The following is a 19,777-nucleotide window of genomic DNA, read 5'->3' as shown; positions in this document are numbered from 1 at the left end:
GTTTCCCTTATTTGTAATAACTAGTATATGTCTAGGACAAGCAGAAAAGTTCAAAAGCTATGTACAAATGACCATATGAGATGATGCTAAGCAAAATGAACCCCAAGATAGGGACACAAGGGGTTTTATCTTTTTTGCTGTTGTTTTTTTAAAGGATTTATAATGTACTATGTGATTTTTTTTTTTGTTTCTTTTGTATGTTCTTCCCCGATGGTATAACTCCTGTTTTGACTGTATTTGATTCTAATGCCCTGCATCTTGGTTATATATTTTTCTAATTTGGGGAAGAGAAGGGAAATAAAAAAAGCTGAAATAAGGATACAGGTTGACCCATTATAACAATGAGATATACAAGACACTATGTTGAAAATGATCTTTACAACTTGTGGGGGAAGGGGAGGGAGGAGTTGGGAAAGTGAGGAGGGAAAGGATGGTAGGGGAAAAACAAAGGAGAAGGCAACAATGCTGGATAGGAAATGTACTCATTACCTTACTCATGTAACTGTAATCCCTCTGTACAGTATCATTACAATAAAAATATATACTAAATAAATAAGAGCTGAATGATATTCGTGTGTGTGTGTGTGTGTGTGTGTGTGTGTGTGTGTGTGTGTGTGTGTGTGTGTGTATCTTGTTTCTTCATTCTTCTATTCTACCTGTCAATAGCAGAATGTGGATAAATGTTGCTAAATGTGAACAATGCTGCAGTGGATATTATTGTACAAATGTGTATGTGAATCTCTGCTTTTGATTGTTTGGGTTATAGGAATAGACTTAGGCAGGTCTATTATTGGATCATATAGCAATTCTATATTTAACTTTTGGAGAAATTACCAAACTTCTTCAAAGGGCTGTACCATTTTATATTCTCACCAATACTGAGTGGGGATTCCAATTTTCCTACGTCCTTACCAGCACTTGTTAATTCTATTTTATTGATGGTGGTCATCTTAGGGGTTTGAGTGGACCTCATTATGGTTTTGCTTTGTGTTTCCCTAATGACTAGTGATGCTGAGCATCTTTTTTATGTGCTTTTGTTGGTGTGTATGTATTTTTCCAAGACATTTCTACTTAAACCCTGTAGGTCTTGAATTTGATTGTTGTTTTTTGGTTGTTGTTAGAGTTCTTTGTGTATTCTGAATATTAATTCCTTATTAGATGAGATGTCTTAGAACTATTTTCTCCCATTGTTTTCTTTGCCTTTACTTTCTTGGTGGTGTCTGGATGCACAGAAGTTTTTTTAATTTTGATGAAGTTTTATTCTTTTTCTTTTTCTTTTTTTTTTTGTCTGTCATAGGGCTTGAATTCTGGGCCTGGTCGCTGTCCCTAAGCTCTTTTGCTCAAGGCTAGTGCTCTACCACGTAAAGCTACAGTACCACTTCCTGTTTTCTGGTAGTTAATTGGAGAGAAGAGTCTCATGAACTTTACTGCCTGGGCTGGCTTTGAATAGTAATCCTCAGATCTCAGCCTCCTGAGTAACTACGATTACATGTGTGAGCCACAAGCACCTGGCTTATCTGTTTGTTTTCTTTATTGCATATTGACTTAGTCTGTTTTGTGCTGCTATGACAGAATGGCAGAAGCTGGGTAAGTTATAAATAAAGGAGCCCATTTGTCCCAGCACTCAGGGAAAGGTGGACGTATCACTTGAGTCCAGCCTGGGTAGTATAGTTTCTGTCTCAAAACAGAAGAAGAGGACAAATTTCTTTCTCACAGTGACAGTTGCTGGGCCCAGTATCAAGGTGCTGGCATCTGGTGAAGACCTTTTTGCGATTTCATCCTGTTACAGAATGAGAGAGGATGAGAGAGAGCAAGAAGGGGTCAAAGCTCTCTTTTCTAATGTCATGACAGTGACATTAATCCATTCATGCAGAGCTGAGCCCTCATGACCTAATCAACTCTTAAAGATGCCACCTCTCCACACATTGCATATGGGGACTAAGTTTTCAGTACATGAGCTTTGGGGGACACATTTTAACCATAACACCTGTACTTTTGTGTCTCAACCAGGAAATTATTCAAATCCAGCATATTGTGGCTTAACTTTATTTTATTTTAAGAGTTTTATGGCTTTAGCCTTTAAATTTGTCTTAATGTTTTTGCTTATTTTGTTTTGTTTCACTTTTTGACAGATCTTACTATGTAGCCAAGGCTGGCCTAGAATCCAAAACCCTCCTGCCTCCATCTCCCAAGTTCTGGGTTTACAGATGCATACCACTATGCCCAACCTTTAATCAATTTTGAATTAATTTTTGTATGATGTAAATTGAGGGCCTAATTTTTTGTTTTCCTATTACTGTGTTGTTTCAATTACTGTAGTTTTGTTGTAAATTTTGAAGGCAGCCTTCTCATTTAGTTCTGCAGGATGGTTCTCTTGAGTGTGTTTAAATCAACCCACTTTTTCCTCCTTTCTTGTTTATGCTCCCAAGAATAGCTAGAATGTGCTGGGAATGCAGTGTTGAGATGAGAGAGGAGCAGCCTGAAACAGCTTGGTCTTTGTTCATGTTTCTCCTAGAGAATGTAACATCTTGAGTTAGGGAGTAACTGCCAGGAGGGCAGCCTGGGCTTTGTTCTCTTCTTCCCAGGAAGCAGGATGTCCTTCAAAGTTTTGCCCAGTGTGTCACATGCCCCCGAAGGCGGGCTGCCTTTTGGGACTCCTCAGCTGTGGTACAAAGTGAGATATGCACAGTCAAGACTCCGTTTACTCGGAGCAGCTTTTTTGAGGCTTAGGGGACTGGCTCACAATGGATCTAAAACCTCTGCCTCTTGCTACCTATATGTAAGTAATAAACCTACTTTACTTAACTTGTATTTGAGCATATTATGAATACATATAGGTAATCAGTAGGTAATGAGTCTAAACAATAGCCCTGGATGAAGGACTCTTGTTTCTGGTTCTATACCATTATCTTTGTTTTTCTTATTGAAGTGTCCTTTCTTGGCATTGGTGATTAGGAACCTGCTTTACGCTATCTTTCTAGAGATGGGTTGACCCTTTGGGATCACCCAAGATTTAAATTGAGGTTTAGGATGGGTTTTTAAGTTTCTCTAAAATACAACCAGGGTTTTTATTGTGATTATGTGGAGTCTACAAATAGCATTGTATAGTGCTGTCCTCTTTTTTTTTTTTTTTTTTTTGGGTCCGGTCGTAGGGCCTGAACTCTGGGCCTGGGTGCTGTCCCTCAGCTCAGCTCAAGGCTAGCACTCTACCACTTGAGCCACAGCGCCACTTCCGGGTTTTTTCTTTTTGCTTATGTGGTGCTGAGGAATTGAACCCAGGGTCTCAGACATGCAAGGCAAGCACTCTACCACTGCGCCATCTTCCCAGCCCCGTGCTGTCCTCTTAATATAGAGTCTTTCAGTCTTTTAATATGGAATATATTCCATTTAACTATATATCTTTTCAATTCTTTTAGAAATATTTCAGTTTTCAGAATAAAAATTTCTTTCATCTTTGTTTAAATTTATTTCTGAGTATTCTATTCCTCTTTATGTTATTGTAAAATGGAATTGTTTTACTAGTTGCTGCTTTGCTTGTTTATTGCTAATGTATGAATTTGCAGCTGGTTTGTATTGATTGGTAGTAATAGGGCTTAAATTTAGGGACTTAGATTAGTCGGTTGCTCTACTGCTGATCTACACCTCTAATCATCTGGGTTTTTTTTTTTTGTCAGATGTGGGGCTTAAAGTCAGGGCCTGGGAGCGTCTCTGAGCTCTTTCACTCAGCTAGCACTCTACCATTTTGAGACACAACTCTACTTCAGTTTTTCTGGTAGTTAATTGGAGATAAGAGTCTCATGGATTTTCCTGTCTATCCTGGCTTTGAACTGCAGTCCTCAGATCTCAGGCTCCTGAGTAGCTAGGATTACAGGTGTGAGCCTTTGGTGCTTGGTGCTCTCTCTCTCTCTCTCTCTCTCTCTCTCTCTCTCTAAAGAATTATTCTGATTTCCTATCTAAGCTTCTGCCTGGACCATGGCCCCTTATTTTAGTCTTCCTATCCAGTTTTACATCTATGGAAATATGGAGTCTTGTACACTTTGTTTCTCTAGCCTAAAGTCATAGTCTCCAGTAGCTAAAGATAACAGGTATACATCACTTCATTCAGCTATGGGTTGAAAGAAGTCTGTCAAACTTTTGTTCCCAGACTGGCCTCAAACTGTGATATATTCATAGCCAACCAAGTAGCTAATATTACAGGTGTTAGCCACTTACTCCTACCTGCTTTTTTGTTTTTGTTTTTGTTTTTGTGTCAGTGTCTCACTGTGTAATCCAAGCTGGCCTTGAATTTGTGATCTTCATGCTTCAATCTCCAGAGTGCTGAGATTAAGTTGTTATGCCACTGTAAGAATTAAAATCTATTCTGTCAGAGTGGTTGCTTCTTTCAGGCAACCTTTTTCAAATTTTCAATTCAATCAGAATTGTTTTTCTGACAAGTTGTGCTTTGGCCTGGTGACTTGGCCTCCACGGATTGCATTTTAGTTACATTCAGATCCTGTTAAATTTTAATTAAGACATCGTGTTACAAGTTTATTGAATTTTAGTTACATTCTCCTGTCAATTTTATATTTTAAATTAATCCACATCCTTTTAAACTTTTTTTTTGGTCAGTCATGGGGCTTGAACTCTGGGCTTGGGTGCTGTCCCTCAGCGCTTCAGCTCAAGGCTAGCACTCTACCACTTGAGCTAGAGTGACACTTCCTGTTTTCTGGTGGTTAATTGGAGATAAGAGTCTTATGGACTTTCCTGCCCTGGGCTGGCTTTATGGACTTTCCTGCCCTGGGCTGGCTTTGAAACGCGATCCTCAGATCTCAGCCTTCTGAGTAGCTAGGATTACAGGCATGAGCCACCAGTGCCCAGCCTGTTAAACTTTTTGATCCTTTCCAAGCTAGTCAGTCTCACAAGATTGTGAACCTAAGTTCTGATCAGTTGGAATGAGGGCCAGTATTGTCAGTAGTTGGCAGTAGCGTGCCCTTCTACAGAAGTACTTTGCCTTGTGAGTTGGTGTCTATTCCTTCTTGGCACTCCAGTCTCCCAGACATTTGCAACATTATCAGGCCTGTCAAAATATTAAATTATAATGTGAAGTTTTGCTGACTTAATTAGTTAGCTCTAACAAGTTTGTTGTGTGTAATTTATCTATAAACATATAATTCTACCTTTTTCCCATTATGAAATCATTAATTGCTTTTTCTTGCCTAATAATTCTTGCTAGAACTTGCAACACTATGTTAGTAGAAATGGTATGTATCAACTTTTTATTATTGACAAAATGCCCAAGATAAAGCAATGTAATGGTGTATTTTGGTTTTAATTTATGGACTTCCAGGTTCACATTTGATTTTTGTAATATTTTTCCTTGTGAATGGACTGTGTATATCTTCTAGATTCCTTGTTTTCTATGTAATTTTTTTGTTGGGAATTGAACAGTCTTCGTATTATGTAGTGGTAACATTGAATTCTAATTTTTCCACTCAGGAATCAAAGGTTTTTACTCTTGAGGACTGCAGCTGTCTTTGTGAATTTTTCAAATTCTTTTTCAAATTGTGTAATCTTTGTTGTTTGTAGTGACTGAAATTTCTGTTATTCACAGACATTCAGTGGCCTGAAAGAAGTCCTCCTTCACAAAAGAGGACAGGAATCTGTCCTTTAATATCGCCTGCGTGATGCCTCTGAGGGAAACTGCTGCAGCCCAGGAAGACTGAAAGCAAGGCAAGTGTCTGCTCCACTCCCTCACCAATTCACCACACCAACTGTGTCGTGGAGGTCAGGCTCCCCGCTTCTCGCCTGGTACCATCTAGATAATCAGGGGCGGGGGCTCCTGTCCTCACATCTGTAATTTGGCAGAGGAGTATGAGTGGGCGTTGATGGCTTGTCAATGTCTCACTCTAGAAAGATCTCTACCTTCTCCTTTTATGAATGTCCATTTTGACTCCAGAATTTTTAGATAATTGATCCTAATTGCTCCATGGTTACTTTGGTGGAGCTGCTGATGCCCAGAGCTGCTTGCACCATCATTTTCAAGACATTACTCCTCCCTTGTTCCTGGTCACATGTTCATGATCCTGACTATCCATCCCTGCATTGGTGCCTGCAAAAATTGTTCCTTTCAGTTCTATTATTTCTTCTATGTTGTTATTGGCTATTTCCAGTAAAATGAGAAACTATAGCTTTCTTTCCAGTAGAATTTTGTAATTGAATTTAAGTTAGAAGTTGATATAGAAAACTTTCCTCTTAGTTGACAGGAAGTGTAAAGTTTTCCATATTTATAATATATGAGGCTGGGAATGTGGGTTTGATTCCACAGTACATCATAAACAGAAAAAGCCAGAAGTGGTGCAGGGGCTCAGGTGGTAGGATGCTAGCCTTGAGCATAGAGAGGCACAGGGACAGTGTCCAGGCCCTGAGTTCAAGCCCTAGGAATGATATATATATATATATATATATATATATATATAGAGAGAGAGAGAGAGAGAGAGAGAGAGAGAGAGAGAGAGAGCTCATTTTGTTTTGTTTTGTAGAAGGTTCTTATAATGTAGCCTATGCTAGCTTTGGACTTTTAGTGTTCTTGCCTCATTCTCCCAAGTGCTGGGATTATAGGCATGTGCCATCATGCCAGCAAAGAGAGTTCATCTTATATGTACACAACTATGTATAAATAACTTGTGTATAGAATTGACTGTTCAAGTATTTTGTACTACACAACTACAGATTTTTTTGTCTTAGTAGAAATACAAGTATATGTGGTTATAAAAATCTATTATATCTATATAGATATAGATAGTTTAACAATATACAGGTTTATCTGTATTTATTTATCTTTTTTTTTGCCTGTCCTGGGGCTTGAACTCAGGGCCTGGACACTGAGGCTAAGCTTTTGTGTTCAAGGCTAGCACTTTACCACTTGAGCTACAGATCTACTTCCGGCTTTTTTGGTGATAAATTGGAGCTAAGAGTCTAACAGACTTTACTGCCTGGGCTGGCTTTGAATCATGAACCTCAAATCTCAGCTTCCTGAGTAGCTAGGATTATAGGTGTGAGCCACCAGCTCCAAGGCTATGTTTATCTGTTAAATTATACATGTCCATGTAGCTTGTCAGTGATTGATAAAAAGTCTGCCTGGGCAACAGTGGGCATGCTGAAATTTATTCAACCCTCACCATATGCCAGGCATTGGCCTTGGTTGGCATCTAACATGTTTGCATTTACCAATATCTCCTTTAATGCTCATAATGTTCTGATGAAATTGTTCAGAGGTAGAGATTGAGGCTCAGATAAGTGAAGTAAATTGCCCAAAGTCACAGAGCTAGAAAGTAGTAAATCCCAAGTTAAAATGTGGACTCTGACAGCAGAATCTGCCATTATATAGGTTAAGATATCTTTAAGAGATCCAAGATATGTAAAATTTCCAGGATAGTTTTTTTGTTGTTGTTGTTGTTCGTGGGGCTTGAACTCTGGGCCTGGGCACTGTCTTTCAGCTCTGCAGCTCAAGGCTAGCACTCTGCCACTTTAGCCATAGCGACACTTTTTTGTTGTTGTTGTTTTTTGGTTGGTCATGGGGCTTGAACTCAGGGCTTAGGTGCTATCCCTCAGCTCTTCAGTTGGTTTTCTTTTGGTTTGGTTAATTGGAGATAAGAGCCTCACGGACTTTACTGCCCTGGCTGGCTTTAAAACTCGATCCTCAGATCTCAGCCTCCTGAGTAGCTAGGATTACAGGCATGAGCCACCGGCGCCTGGCTTCCAGGATAATTAATTTATTTCCCTTCCTTCCTTCCTTCCTTCTTTCCTCCCTCCCTCCCTCCCTCCCTCCCTCCCTCCCTCCCTCCCTCCTTCCTTCCTTCCTTCCTTCCTTCCTTCCTTCCTTCCTTCCTTCCTTCTTTTTTTCTCTCTCTCTGTCTTTCTTTCTTTCTTCCTTGCTTTCTTGCTTTCTTACTTTCTTGCTTTCTTTTCCTTGCTAGTCCTGGGGCTTGAACTCTGGCCCTAGGCACTGTCCCTGAGCTTCTTTTGCTCAAGGCTCGCTCTCTACCACTTGAGCCACAGCATCACGCCCAGCTTTTTTCTGTGTATGTGGTACTGAGGAAGGGAACCCAGAGCTTCACACATGCAAGGCAAGCACTCTACCACTGAGCCACAATCCCAGCCCCAGGATAGTTTTTAAGCTTAGTATCTTTAGAGTTTTTTTATATCAATATGAATTTTGAAAGAAAAGAGATTATTATAATAGCAACAGTTAAGTGGGGTATCAGCTTGTTGTTGAAACTCGCATAATTACAAAAATAGCTTTCATAGGTGAGGGTATAGCTCTGTGGTAGATTGCTTGCTTAGCATCCTCAAAGTTAGGGTTCTGTTTTGAGGGAATGGGAAAGGTAGTTTTCAAACTTTAATTACTGAGATATTTGGGGCCTGTGTGAATTAAAAATGCATGTTGAAAAATAAGAAAGAACTGTGAAAGCAATTCATGCAAAAGTTTTTGCTGATTGCTCAGAAATGCTGAGGTATGAAGGTTGGTTACTGGGTACAAAGCCACCGAGTGGTGCCAAGGTCTGCGTAAATGGAACCCAAGGATTGGTTTCAACATTTTATCCAAGTTGTAACATCTTCCCAGATAAAGAATGAACCTCTGTAGAATGGCTACGCTAGACTCATTCTGGGTGAGCAGGTGCTGTTTGGAATTGTTTCCTATTTGAGGGGTATCTGGGTCCCCAGACAAAGTTCACAACTAGCCTACTTCTTGAAGACCAGCTTCTCTTCACTATCCTTGATACTCAGCAGATTCTCAGGGAACACAGATTAAATTCCCTCATTACTGCATAAATTAAGTGCAACCAACACTGTGCTTCTTCTGCCTCCAGAGGGCTGCATTGTCCCGAGTGAAGGCCAAGGACATCTGTCTCTGGGTTGGATCAGTTTGTTCAGAGATAGATTTTCCTTTCCTGGATGAAAACAGAATTTGTATTCACCTGGTAGTCGTGTTAAGTTTACATTTTAAATTATGTGTTATTGAATTGCAACTATTGAGACTCTACTCACTTCAACTTAAACACACACACACACACACACACATACAAAACCCAAAACAAACTGAGAAACCAAGCATTCCTCTTTATCTGAAATATTACCCCAGACTTGCATTTAGCTGCTGAGTTCTGCCAGGTTTTCAGGAAACATCTTATATGTAGGTATAAATCCTGAGGAGTATTCAGAAATTGGTTTTGATAAAGAAGCTGAAGAGCCTTTAGCTGTCCAGGTAAGTACTGATTATTATGTATAGCAAGACACTTTATTGTGAGATCTGCACTTTAGCTCCTGAGCAGACCCAGCAGCTACCCTAGGAACTAGCAGGGTTGTTAGGAGGCAGTACTAGATGAATATTCTCAGCAAAACCACCCCAGGTCCAACCTGAGAATTCAGGAAAGGCTCTCCCTGTGTTTTTTCTCTTTCTCGTGGATCTGTGGCAGGATGATAGGGGATGGCTATGTTCCCCTCATGCAGAGGCCTTGTGAAATCTTTTTTTTTTTTTTTTTTTTTTTGGTCATGGGGCTTGGGCCTGGGCGCTGTCCCTGAGCTCTTCAGCTCAAGGCTAGCGCTCTACCACTTGACCCACAGCACCACTTCTGATTTTCTGGTGGTTAATTGGAGATAAGAGTCTCAGGGAGTTTCCTGTCTGGGCTGGCTTTGAACCATGATCCTCAGATCTGAGCCTCCTGAGTAGCTAGGATTACAGGTGTGAGCCACCGGCACCTGGCTTGTGAAATCTTAAACAGAAAAATCCAGAGAGGTTCATATGCGGTGACTTCGACTGCTTATTTAGGAGATGAGAGGGAGGGACAATTAGGCCCTTCTGGGAATAGATCATGTGGTATTACTGGTATTAGCTTTCCGGAAAGGAATATGGGTAACTAGTGGTTTTTATGTTCTGTTATTGCATTCTCTGTAACCATCTCACTAAGCAATCTACCATTACCACAATTCCAGAAGCTTAATTGCAGGAGACATAACTGGTCTGGAGCTAAGTTTACATGAGTCAGAAGATTCTAGCACTGTGAAACACTGGCATATGATCCAGGGCCTCTGTCCATTGATTTAGGAATGTGTCTGTATCCTGGCCTCTTTACCACTATTCTAGCTAGTGTCATTGGCATGCACATAGCCAGGTTTCCAGGGAGATGAGAGCCTCAGACAGGGATGTCAGCATTCCTTTCAGAGAATTGACTTATGGCCTCATCCATTTTCATGTACATTTTGGTGACATTTATTAAGTACCCACTAGACATTGCAAAGCACTGTTCACATTTAATCAGATTCAAAATATCACTGGGAAAGTTTGATCCAATAGCTATATGACAGCCTTCAGATCCCTAGCTCATGAGCATTTGCTGTGACTGTGTTCCATTTCCTTCCCAGACCCAGAATCCTAGCGTCTAGGGATCAAACCACATTAGTACTCTGGATTGGGGGCCTGCCTGGCACCCTTAGTTGACCAGCTATAAGTAGATGACTTAGGACCATGACTGTTTTGCTGGAAATGCCCAGAACTGCTCACTAAGTCTATGGTATTAAAGGATTCTTTACCCAGAGGAAGCTGGGAGTTAAGAATAATTGAAAACTTATTTTGGTATAACTTATTTTGTGGGAAAAATGTATCTTTTAAAAAATGTTTTCACACGATGTAGAACAGACCTGCTATCTTTGTGGAGTTGTTCAACTGTATTGGAGTGATACTTCTCAGAATGTCTTAGGCAGAAACAAAAGTGTGCCTCTACTGTAGAAAAACTCCACAGTGCTTAGTTTCTTAAGGTGGAAGAAAATTGAGCAAAAACTGTTCCCAGAGCTTAGTAATCATGGGCTCCATTCCACTTAGAGGACTAAATGCAAATGCCATATCCTGCCCCTCCCTATACTTTACTCTTAGTCTGAACATCAATATATGTTTAGCTCTCTGTTGATATTGCAAGTAGTTTAGACCTGGGAGAGCTCACCTGAGTGTGAACTGGTCTATAGTACCTCAGGTCAGGTCATGTCTTGTTTATGAAATCCCAAGTAAGCTTGACCTGGGGAGAATTTCCCAACAGGGGTAGTTGCTACACTGTGGGACATCATCATTGTGGTGGTAGGGGCTGAGTCCCTGTAAAATGTCACTGTAGGCCATAAAGGAGACAGTGTGTTAAGATACCCAAATCTTTCCTGAACTACAAAGATGCAGACACATTGCCGACTATGTGTAAGGTCATCCTCCACAATTCTCTCTACTTGCAACAGCCCAAGGCCACCTTGTTTGGTCGTACTCCTGCAACCACATCCCCATCATCTAACAGAGGGTGTGTTACCACCTGGTGTCTATTCCAGTGTATATATTGAGTGCTCAGTTCCATTAAATATAGCATTTGCTTTATATTAGCCTATATTACTTTTAAATTTGTGTGTGTGGGAAAGACTGGCATATAATCAACTTCCACATCTTCTAAGAGCTCTTACATGACTTATATACAAATGATCCAACCATTTTTTGGACTGAAATCAGTTTTTAGTTTCTCTAAGTAACATACACAGATGGGTTAAAAATAACAGTTTAAAAAAGTGTATAGTGCACTCCTGGGCATCAACCCTGATTATATGATAAAGACACCTGCACATCCATGGTCATTGCCACACTATTCACTATAGCCAAGATATGGAAACATCCCAGATGCCTCACAATAGATGAGTGGATCCAAAAAATGTGCCATCTATATACAACAGAATTTTATACAGCCATTAGAAAGAATAAAATAATGTCATTTTCAGGGAAATGGATGGAACTAGAACAAATCATTTTAAGTAAGGTAAGCCAAGCTCAGAGAGACAAATAGTACATGTTCTCTCTGACATGTGGAAGTCAGATATAAAATGCACTGGAATATGACAAACTATACAGGATTCTAGATACTCACATACAGTTAGACCAAAAGAGGATACTCTTTTTACGAGAGAAACACAAAGGCACAGTGCCTAAGTGCCCCTTCATATTTATACAAAATAATATACAGACTGAAATGAACTCCAGGGTATGGAAGCAAGAGACCCTTCTTTTCTTTTCTTTTTTTTTTTTTTTTGGGTCCGGTCATGGGGCCTGAACTCTGGGCCTGGGCGCTGTCCCTCAGCTCTTCAGCTCAAGGCTAGCACTCTACTACTTGAGCCACAGCGCCACTTCCGGCTTTTTTCTTTTTGCTTATGTGGTGCTGAGGAATGGAACCCAGGGCCTCATGCATGCAAGGCAATCGCTCTACCACTGAGCGACCTTCCCAGCTCTTCTTTTCTTTTCTTCTCTTTTTTTTCTTTTCTCTTTTTTTTTTTTTCTTTTCATCCGTTGTGGGGCCTGAACTCTGGGTCTGGGCGCTGTCCCTCAGCTCTTCAGCTCAAAGCCACAGGGCCACTTCTGGCTTTTTCTGCTTATGTGTTGTTGAGGAATTGAACCCAGGGCTTCATACATGCAAGGCAAGCACTCTGCCAATGAGCCACCTTCCTGGCCTAAGACCTCTCTTTTCCTTCTTTCCTCTTTTTAAATAATTTTTAATTTTTTACTTTTTGATGATTCTGTCTTTTTTATGTATGGTATATTCAAATGTATAGTTTCAGGAGGGTTGGGGGAAGGGTACAGAACTTGCGGGGTGTGGGGAAAAGGGTAAAAAAGTGAAAAAGCAGTAGGGTTCACTGGACACTGCTGAAAGTGAACTATACAACTATTTCTTGGGTAGAGATAGTAGGGAGGGACTGGGAGAGAATGAGGGAACAGAAGACACTGTATGAAAGGAAATGTACTCATTACCTCACTCATGTAATTATAATCCCTCTGTATATCACTTTTATAACAATAATAAATTCATTTTACAAAGTGTATAGTGATGATGACAATCCTCCTTTCTCTGCATGTCTACCCTGTCCCACTCCATAGAGGCAACCACTGTATGTGTGACTGTATGTTACAGAGAATTGAACCTAGGATCTTGATCATGCTAGGCAAGCATAGAGGCAACCACTTTTTAACTCTCTTAGTTGTTTATCCTGGTATTTATGTCCACATTTCTGTGTAATAATGCCTTTGCTCTTGTTTTCATAATCTTTGGGCTTTTTAAAAAAATCAGATATGTTCATCCCTGTTAAGAGCATTTTGTTCTTTCATGATGTGTTTCTAAGTTAGTAGTCAGAATGCATTTTTACTATTTGAACTGTAAGGAGGAGGTATTGTAACCACAGAACCAAAAGGTTGATAACAGTTGCATTTCCATTCTTTTGTTAAGTTTGGCTTTGTAATGGATGCTATTTTCTGGGTTAAAAATCAAGGGCTTTTCCAAGATCTTAGTCAGTGCTGTTACAAATACATCCATATGTAAGTGGGTGCTGTCCCTGAGCTCTTCAGCTCAAGGCAAGCACTCTACCACTTGAGCCACAGTGCCACTTCTGGTTTTCTGGTGGTTAATTAGAGGTAAGAGTCTCATGGACTTTTCCTGTCTGGGTTGGCTTTGAACCATGATTCTCAAATCTCAGCTTGCTGAGTTAGCTAGGATTACAAGCATGAGCCACCGGCGCCCCTCTATATTCAAATATTTTGCTCTCTGCTTGTGAGACTGACTCATGTAGATTCCACAGGGAAGTCAGATTGTATGTGTGCCTTGATTATTTTACTTAACATTGTGTCGTGCAGGTTCATCTATGCTGTTGAAAACGACAAGGTTGTCTTCTTTTTCATTACTCAGTTGTGTATGTATGTATGTGTGTGTGTTTATGTACCCCTTGATGGTAAATTAGACTGATTCCATATCGGAACTTCTTTTGTCTTGAAAAACTGAAACTCTACAATGTCTTCTCATTTTTCCCCTCTTATACCCTCTAGTAATCACTAATAATACATGTGTATATGTGTGTATATGTGAGATTTGTTTTCTTTCTAAAATACTATGAAATTTTTATTGCTCTTAATCTTTTTTATTTTTATTTATTTTTTATTGTGAAAATACTGTACAGAGGGGTTACAATTAGATGAGCAAGATAATGAGTACATTTTTTATCAAGCATTGTAGCCTCCTCCTTTGTTTCCCCTTTCCATCCCTTCCCAGCCTCCCCCTGCCCCCCACATGTGAGATTTTTGACTATTCTGGACATCCCTTAGAATTTCATAGAATCATAGAGTATTTGTTCTTTTATGATGGGTGATTTTACTAGTAGTAATATACTCCTGGTTCAGTCTGTCTTGTGTTAGAATTCCTTCCAGTTTAAGGCTAATTAATATTTCATTGCATGGATGTGCCACATTTTCTTTCTCAGTCATCTATTGGACACTGTGATTGCCTTTACCTCTTGGATATTTGGAACTAATTCTGCAGTGAATGTAAGAGTACAAATATCTCTTCCGTACCTTGTTTTTGATTCTTTGGGCATATACCCTTTCTAGCTTATATGGTAATTCTCAAAAAAAAAAAAAAAAAGGTGTTCTGTAATGTTTTTGATAGCTGTATCATTTTACATTCCCCCTCATAATATACAAGGGTTCCAATTTTTCCACATCTTCCTCTACATTTGTTTCTGTCTTTTCTTTCTTTTTCTTTTTTTTTAATGGTTATCCTAAATCCTGTGGATACGAGGTGGTTCCTCATTGAGTTGTTTATTTATAACTTTTGTATGAGTAGAATTGTGTACTTTTTCATGTTTCTTGATGATTTGTATAACTTCTTTGGAGAAATGTATATCCAAGTCCTTTGCCTGCTTTTTTGTTTTGTTCTGTTTTGTTTTGGTGGTACTGGGGATTGAACTCGGGGCTTCATGCTTGCAAAATTGACACTGTACCACTTGAGTCATGTCTAAGTGCTTTTTTGTGTTGGTTGTTTTCAGATAGGGTCTCACTTTATGTCTGGGACAGAGTGAGCTGCAGTTCTTCTAGTAGTTCTTAGCAGTGTTACTGAGGATGACAGATGGATGCCACAACACTCAGCCATTGAGTGAAATAGAGTCTCTGGCTGTTCTGGCTAATCTCATTCCCCCAAGTAGCTGGGATCAGGCTTGAGCCCCTGTACCTGGCCTCAAACCTATCAAATGTCTCCCTTCCTGAGTTGGATGCTTTAACCTGCTGTAACAAGGACTTTCCTTCTTTTCTTTCTGGACTACAGAAAACTGCTGAAATCTGCACATGCTAATTTTTGATAAGCCCTAAGTGAACTCATAGGAGATTACACATAAGGAAAACAAGTGACAAAATTTCTGTATCTAAATGGCAAAGAATGAGGTGTAGGTGTAGAGTGACAAGAGGAATGTACCCAGTGGAGCTCATCACACTACCTCTCCTCTGGCACAGACTGCACTACATTTCCTCCAGTAATTATAGCCTCATTCCTATCCCATGTCTCTATGAATTAACAAAACTGTTTCTAAATTTCCTCTAATTTTTTTCCTATTTTATCTTTAGTTGTAATTAATAATTAGAAGGGGGAAAGCCCTACAAAACCTGTCCCTCTATCCCCAAACCCACATCCCAGGGGAAACTATAGTCTTGGATGCAGATTTATTTTTTGTCAGTCTTGGGGCTTGAACTCAGAGCCTGAGCAGGGTCCCTCAGCTCTTCAGCTGAAGGCTAACACTCTACCACTTGAGCCACAGCACCATTTCTGGCTTTTTCTGCATTTGTGGTGCTGAGGAGTCGAACCCAAGGCCTCATGCATGCAAGGCAAGCACTCTACCACTGAATCACCTTCCCAGCCCGTGTGCAGATTTTGAGACTCTTTTAAAGTCTTTGGGATGCATAGTCAGTCATGCATGTGTGCATATGTAACCTACATAGATGCGCGTTATTTTCACAGAACACTGAACATATCATTTGGCAACTTTTTAAAATCTGGTGTGAAAGATTTTTCAATGCCGGTGTGGTTGTACACTCTTTGGCATGCAGGGGTATTATATAATGTCGTTGAGCATTACCATATGTGTACCTATTGAGATTACAAATCAATTCCTTCTCTATAGGATGCTGGCTGATTTTTATAATTTACCAACAGGTGTTAAGATATCAGAAGGATGCTTCATTATCTGCTTATGATCACATTGATCACAATGAGAATTTTGTTTAATGTTAATTTTTATGTCACTGGTTATTTTTCTTTTCTTCTGGTGCTACTGGGTTTTTTTTTTTTTAACTGACCTTTGTGTTTGCTAGGAGCTGCTCTGACCACTTGAGCCCTGTCCCCAGCTCTTTTTGCTTTAGTTATTTTTCAGGTAGTATATTGTGCTATGCCTGTACTGGCCTGAACTACAGTCTTCTTTATTATACTGACTACGTAGCTGGGGTAACAAGCATGTATGCCCATACCCAGATTTTGGTTGAGATGAGGTCTTATGAAATGAACTTTTTGACCAAGCCAACTCTGAACCATAATCCTGTCAATCTCTGCTTCTTGCGTAGCTAGAATTACAGTCATTGAGTCACTGTGCCCAGTTTGTTAGGCTGCTTTTCTGAGTGAGATGTTGGGCATGCTGATTTCTCTTTCAGTCCTTCCTACAGTTCTTCTTCTTCTTCTTTTTTTTTTTTTCGGTCCAGTCATGGGGCCTGAACTCTGGGCCAGGGCCCTGTCCCTTAGCTCTTCAGCTCAAGGCTAGCGTTCTACCACTTGAGCCACAGCACCACTTCCAGCTTTTTTTTTTTCTGCTTATGTGGTGCTGAGGAATCGAACCCAGGGCCTCATGCATGCAAGGCAAGTGCTCTAGCAGTGAGCCAACTTCCCAGCCCCTTCCTACAGTTCTGACTCAGAACTCCCTTCCCTTTTGGGTGAGAGCAGATAAACACCATCTGCATATTAGAATTGCATCTGTAGTAACTTGGCAATTGTTGTGCTATGCCTACTAGTAATAGCTATTGCTTCATTGTTATGTGTTCGTAACTTATTTGCTTATATAAGCTTGTCTAACTTTATTGTAGGGACCCTTCTTGTGCTTGTATCGTAGGCTGGACCATATGGAATTACCATTTTTATGATTTAGAATGGCCAAATATTGCTTTTTTTTAATAGTTCCTCTGAATGTTTTTTAGGACGGTGTTTTTCATGTTTTAACAACACTTTTTCTAGTGTTAAGTGTTCTACTTGTCTACTTTTTGAGAAATAAAAACTGTGCATAATAGGAAATATAAATATATCCTAATTGGAAACTCTTATCATTTTCCTTTTTTGAATATATTTTCTCCCAAAAGTTGTAGAAGATTTTTGACAGAATTGTTATCAGGCCTAACTGAATTATTATATATAAAATGACTGAAAAGTGACTGATAAGTCACTGTTATTATGATGGACGGATTTTATCCTGCTCTGATAGTTACTAACTATACTTTCTATGCTAGTATGTTTTGGAAATATAATTTTAGAGATGGTGTAACATTCTGTCATTTAAATACCGTAGAATTTAGCAAGCAATTCTTTTGACTTGTACTTTAGGTTATTTTCTTTTCTGTCCTTATGTAAAAAATACTCTGGTGAACTCATATCTTTGTGTCTCTGTTTTTTTTAATGTAAGGAATTATTACAAGTATGTCATGTAAGTGGGACAAATAGGTCAGATAAGAATATTTAAACTTAGGGCTGGGAAGTTGGCTCAGTGGTAGAGCACTTGCCTTGCATGCCTGAGGCCCTGGGTTCGATTCCTCAGCACCACATAAGCAAAAAGAAAAAAAGCCGGAAGTGGCACTGTGGCTCAAGTGGTAGAGCGTTAGCCTTGAGCTGAAGAACTGAGGGACAGTACTCAGGCCCAGAGTTCAGGCCCCACAACTGGACCCCCCTCCCCAAAAAAAGAATATTTAAACTTAATATTTTACTTAAAAAAGAATATTTAAACCATATAAACAGAAAAAACCAGAAGTAGTTCAAGTGGTGATGTCTAGCTTTGAGCAAAAGAAGATTAGGGACAGTACCCAGGCCCTGAGTTCAAGCCCAGAACTGGCAAAAAAGAAAAAGAAAAAAAAACTACCATCTAGCCTGCTTTGTGTATAGCTAAAGAATGTAAGTAAGCATACACACAGACCCCTGCACACCCTGCACATTGTAGCACTGTTCCTAATAAAGAGCCTAGCTACAGGAATCAGCTTAGGTGCCTGTTTGTCTGAATGGGCAAAAAAAATAGTTTTACAAAGGAGCACTATTCAACCATGAAGAAGAATGAAGTTGCCATTTCCAAAACGAATGGAATCAGAAGATCAGCACTTTAAGGGAAATAAGCCAGACTGAGAAAGATTGATTACATGTTATTTCTCATATTCAGATTCTAGACCTTTAGAAAAAAATTACATGATGGAAGTAGAGTTGTTGAGCAAGTAGCAGAACATCAGCTTTGAACAAAAAAGCTCAGGGTCAGCACCAGTACCCTTAACACACACACACACACACACACACACACACACACACACACACACACACACACACACACACACACACACACACACACACACACACACACACTGGAATCTAAAAGTAACTGGCAGAAGCAAAATGGGAGTGACGAATAAAGGGTAAATGTGATTGAAATATAGCTAGTGATATAGTTAATAGTAATATTAATTTCAAAATAGTAGATGACTTTACATGTTTTTATCACAAAGAAATGATATTTAAACTGATATGAAAGTTAACATGAATTCTACAATGTATATTTTTTTGTATCACATACCATATATGTTCAATTATTTATCAATAAATAAGTAAACGGAAAAAAAAGAATATTTAAGATTCTTTGATACATAGACACAATATCCTCCAGAGATATTTACTGGTTGTACTTTTTTTAGTTTGAGCACTTTTAAGTTAATCATGTCCTGCCCTCTTTGGTATTTATTGACATTTTCCTCCCTTCCTTCCTTCCTTCCTTCCTTCCTTCCTTCCTTCCTTCCTTCCTTCCTTCCTTCCTTCCTTCCTTCCTTCCTTCCTTCTTTCCTTCCCTCTCTCCTCTCCCCAACCCCCTATTGTAGGGCTTGCACTGAGGGCCTGGCCCTGAGCCTCTTTGTGCTCAAGGTTAGTGCTCTGCCAGTTGAGCCATACCACTTCTGGTTTTTGGATGGTTAATTGGAGATAAGAGTCTCATGGGAGCTTTTCTGCCTGGGTTGGCTTCAAACTGTGACCCTCAGATCTCAACCTCCTGAGTAGCTAGGATTATAGACATGAGCCATTGGTGTCGGCTGTATTTAAAAATTACTATAAATTTATGTTAGTGTTTTGAGGATTGGAAGATTAAATTCAGGGCCTTGTACATGCATGAGCTTCTACCTGCCCCTTACTTCCTTTTTATTTCTTTTATTTTGAGATGGGTCTCAGTCAATTGCCAAGTTGGTCTTGAGCTTGTGATCTTCCTATAGTTGAGATTACAGTATGCACTTCCATACCTCTCCCTTTCTACTTTCCTTTTCTCCCCCTCTCCATCTCCCTCTGTCTATCCTTGCCCCTTTCCTTCTACCTCAGAGTTTAACTCAGGGCCTCTTTCACTTGACTTTTTTTTACAAGCTATGGAAGCATTTTTTAAATTTTATTTTGTTAAGTTGCACAAAGGTTTAAGTATGACACATCTTGATCAATGTCATCCCTTCCATAATGGCTTTTTTAAGAAATTTGAGTGGTTTTAGTCTTTCTGTACTTATCTTTTATCTTTTCCTTTCCTTTTCCCCCCTTTTTCTTTTTGAAACAGGATCTTACTGTGTGGCCCAGGGTGACCTCAAACTCTTGGGTGCAAGCTACCTTCCTGATTCAGCTTCCTAAGTAGCTGGGACTACTAGCTTAAAAAA

The 19,777-nt window shown here is 39.6% G+C and overlaps 1 protein-coding gene across 4 annotated transcripts in view; it reads left to right on the top strand.

The window, feature by feature from the left end:
• Positions 1–19,777, top strand: part of Ninl (ninein like) — a 139,842-nt gene that overhangs the window by 37,612 nt on the left and 82,453 nt on the right. For all 4 annotated transcript variants that reach the window (XM_042666513.1, XM_042666516.1, XM_042666514.1 and 1 more), the window contains exon 2: positions 5,591–5,709. The gene's annotated coding sequence lies outside the window, so the exon portion shown is untranslated. The remainder of the gene's footprint in view (positions 1–5,590; positions 5,710–19,777) is intronic.

The sequence above is a fragment of the Dipodomys spectabilis genome, unplaced genomic scaffold (assembly GCF_019054845.1).
Source record: "Dipodomys spectabilis isolate Male_0828 unplaced genomic scaffold, ASM1905484v1 ptg000365l, whole genome shotgun sequence".
NCBI classification, from domain to species: domain Eukaryota; kingdom Metazoa; phylum Chordata; class Mammalia; order Rodentia; family Heteromyidae; genus Dipodomys; species Dipodomys spectabilis.
The sequence above is the reverse complement of the archived record's forward strand: the minus strand, read 5'-3'. Positions and strand labels throughout refer to the sequence as shown.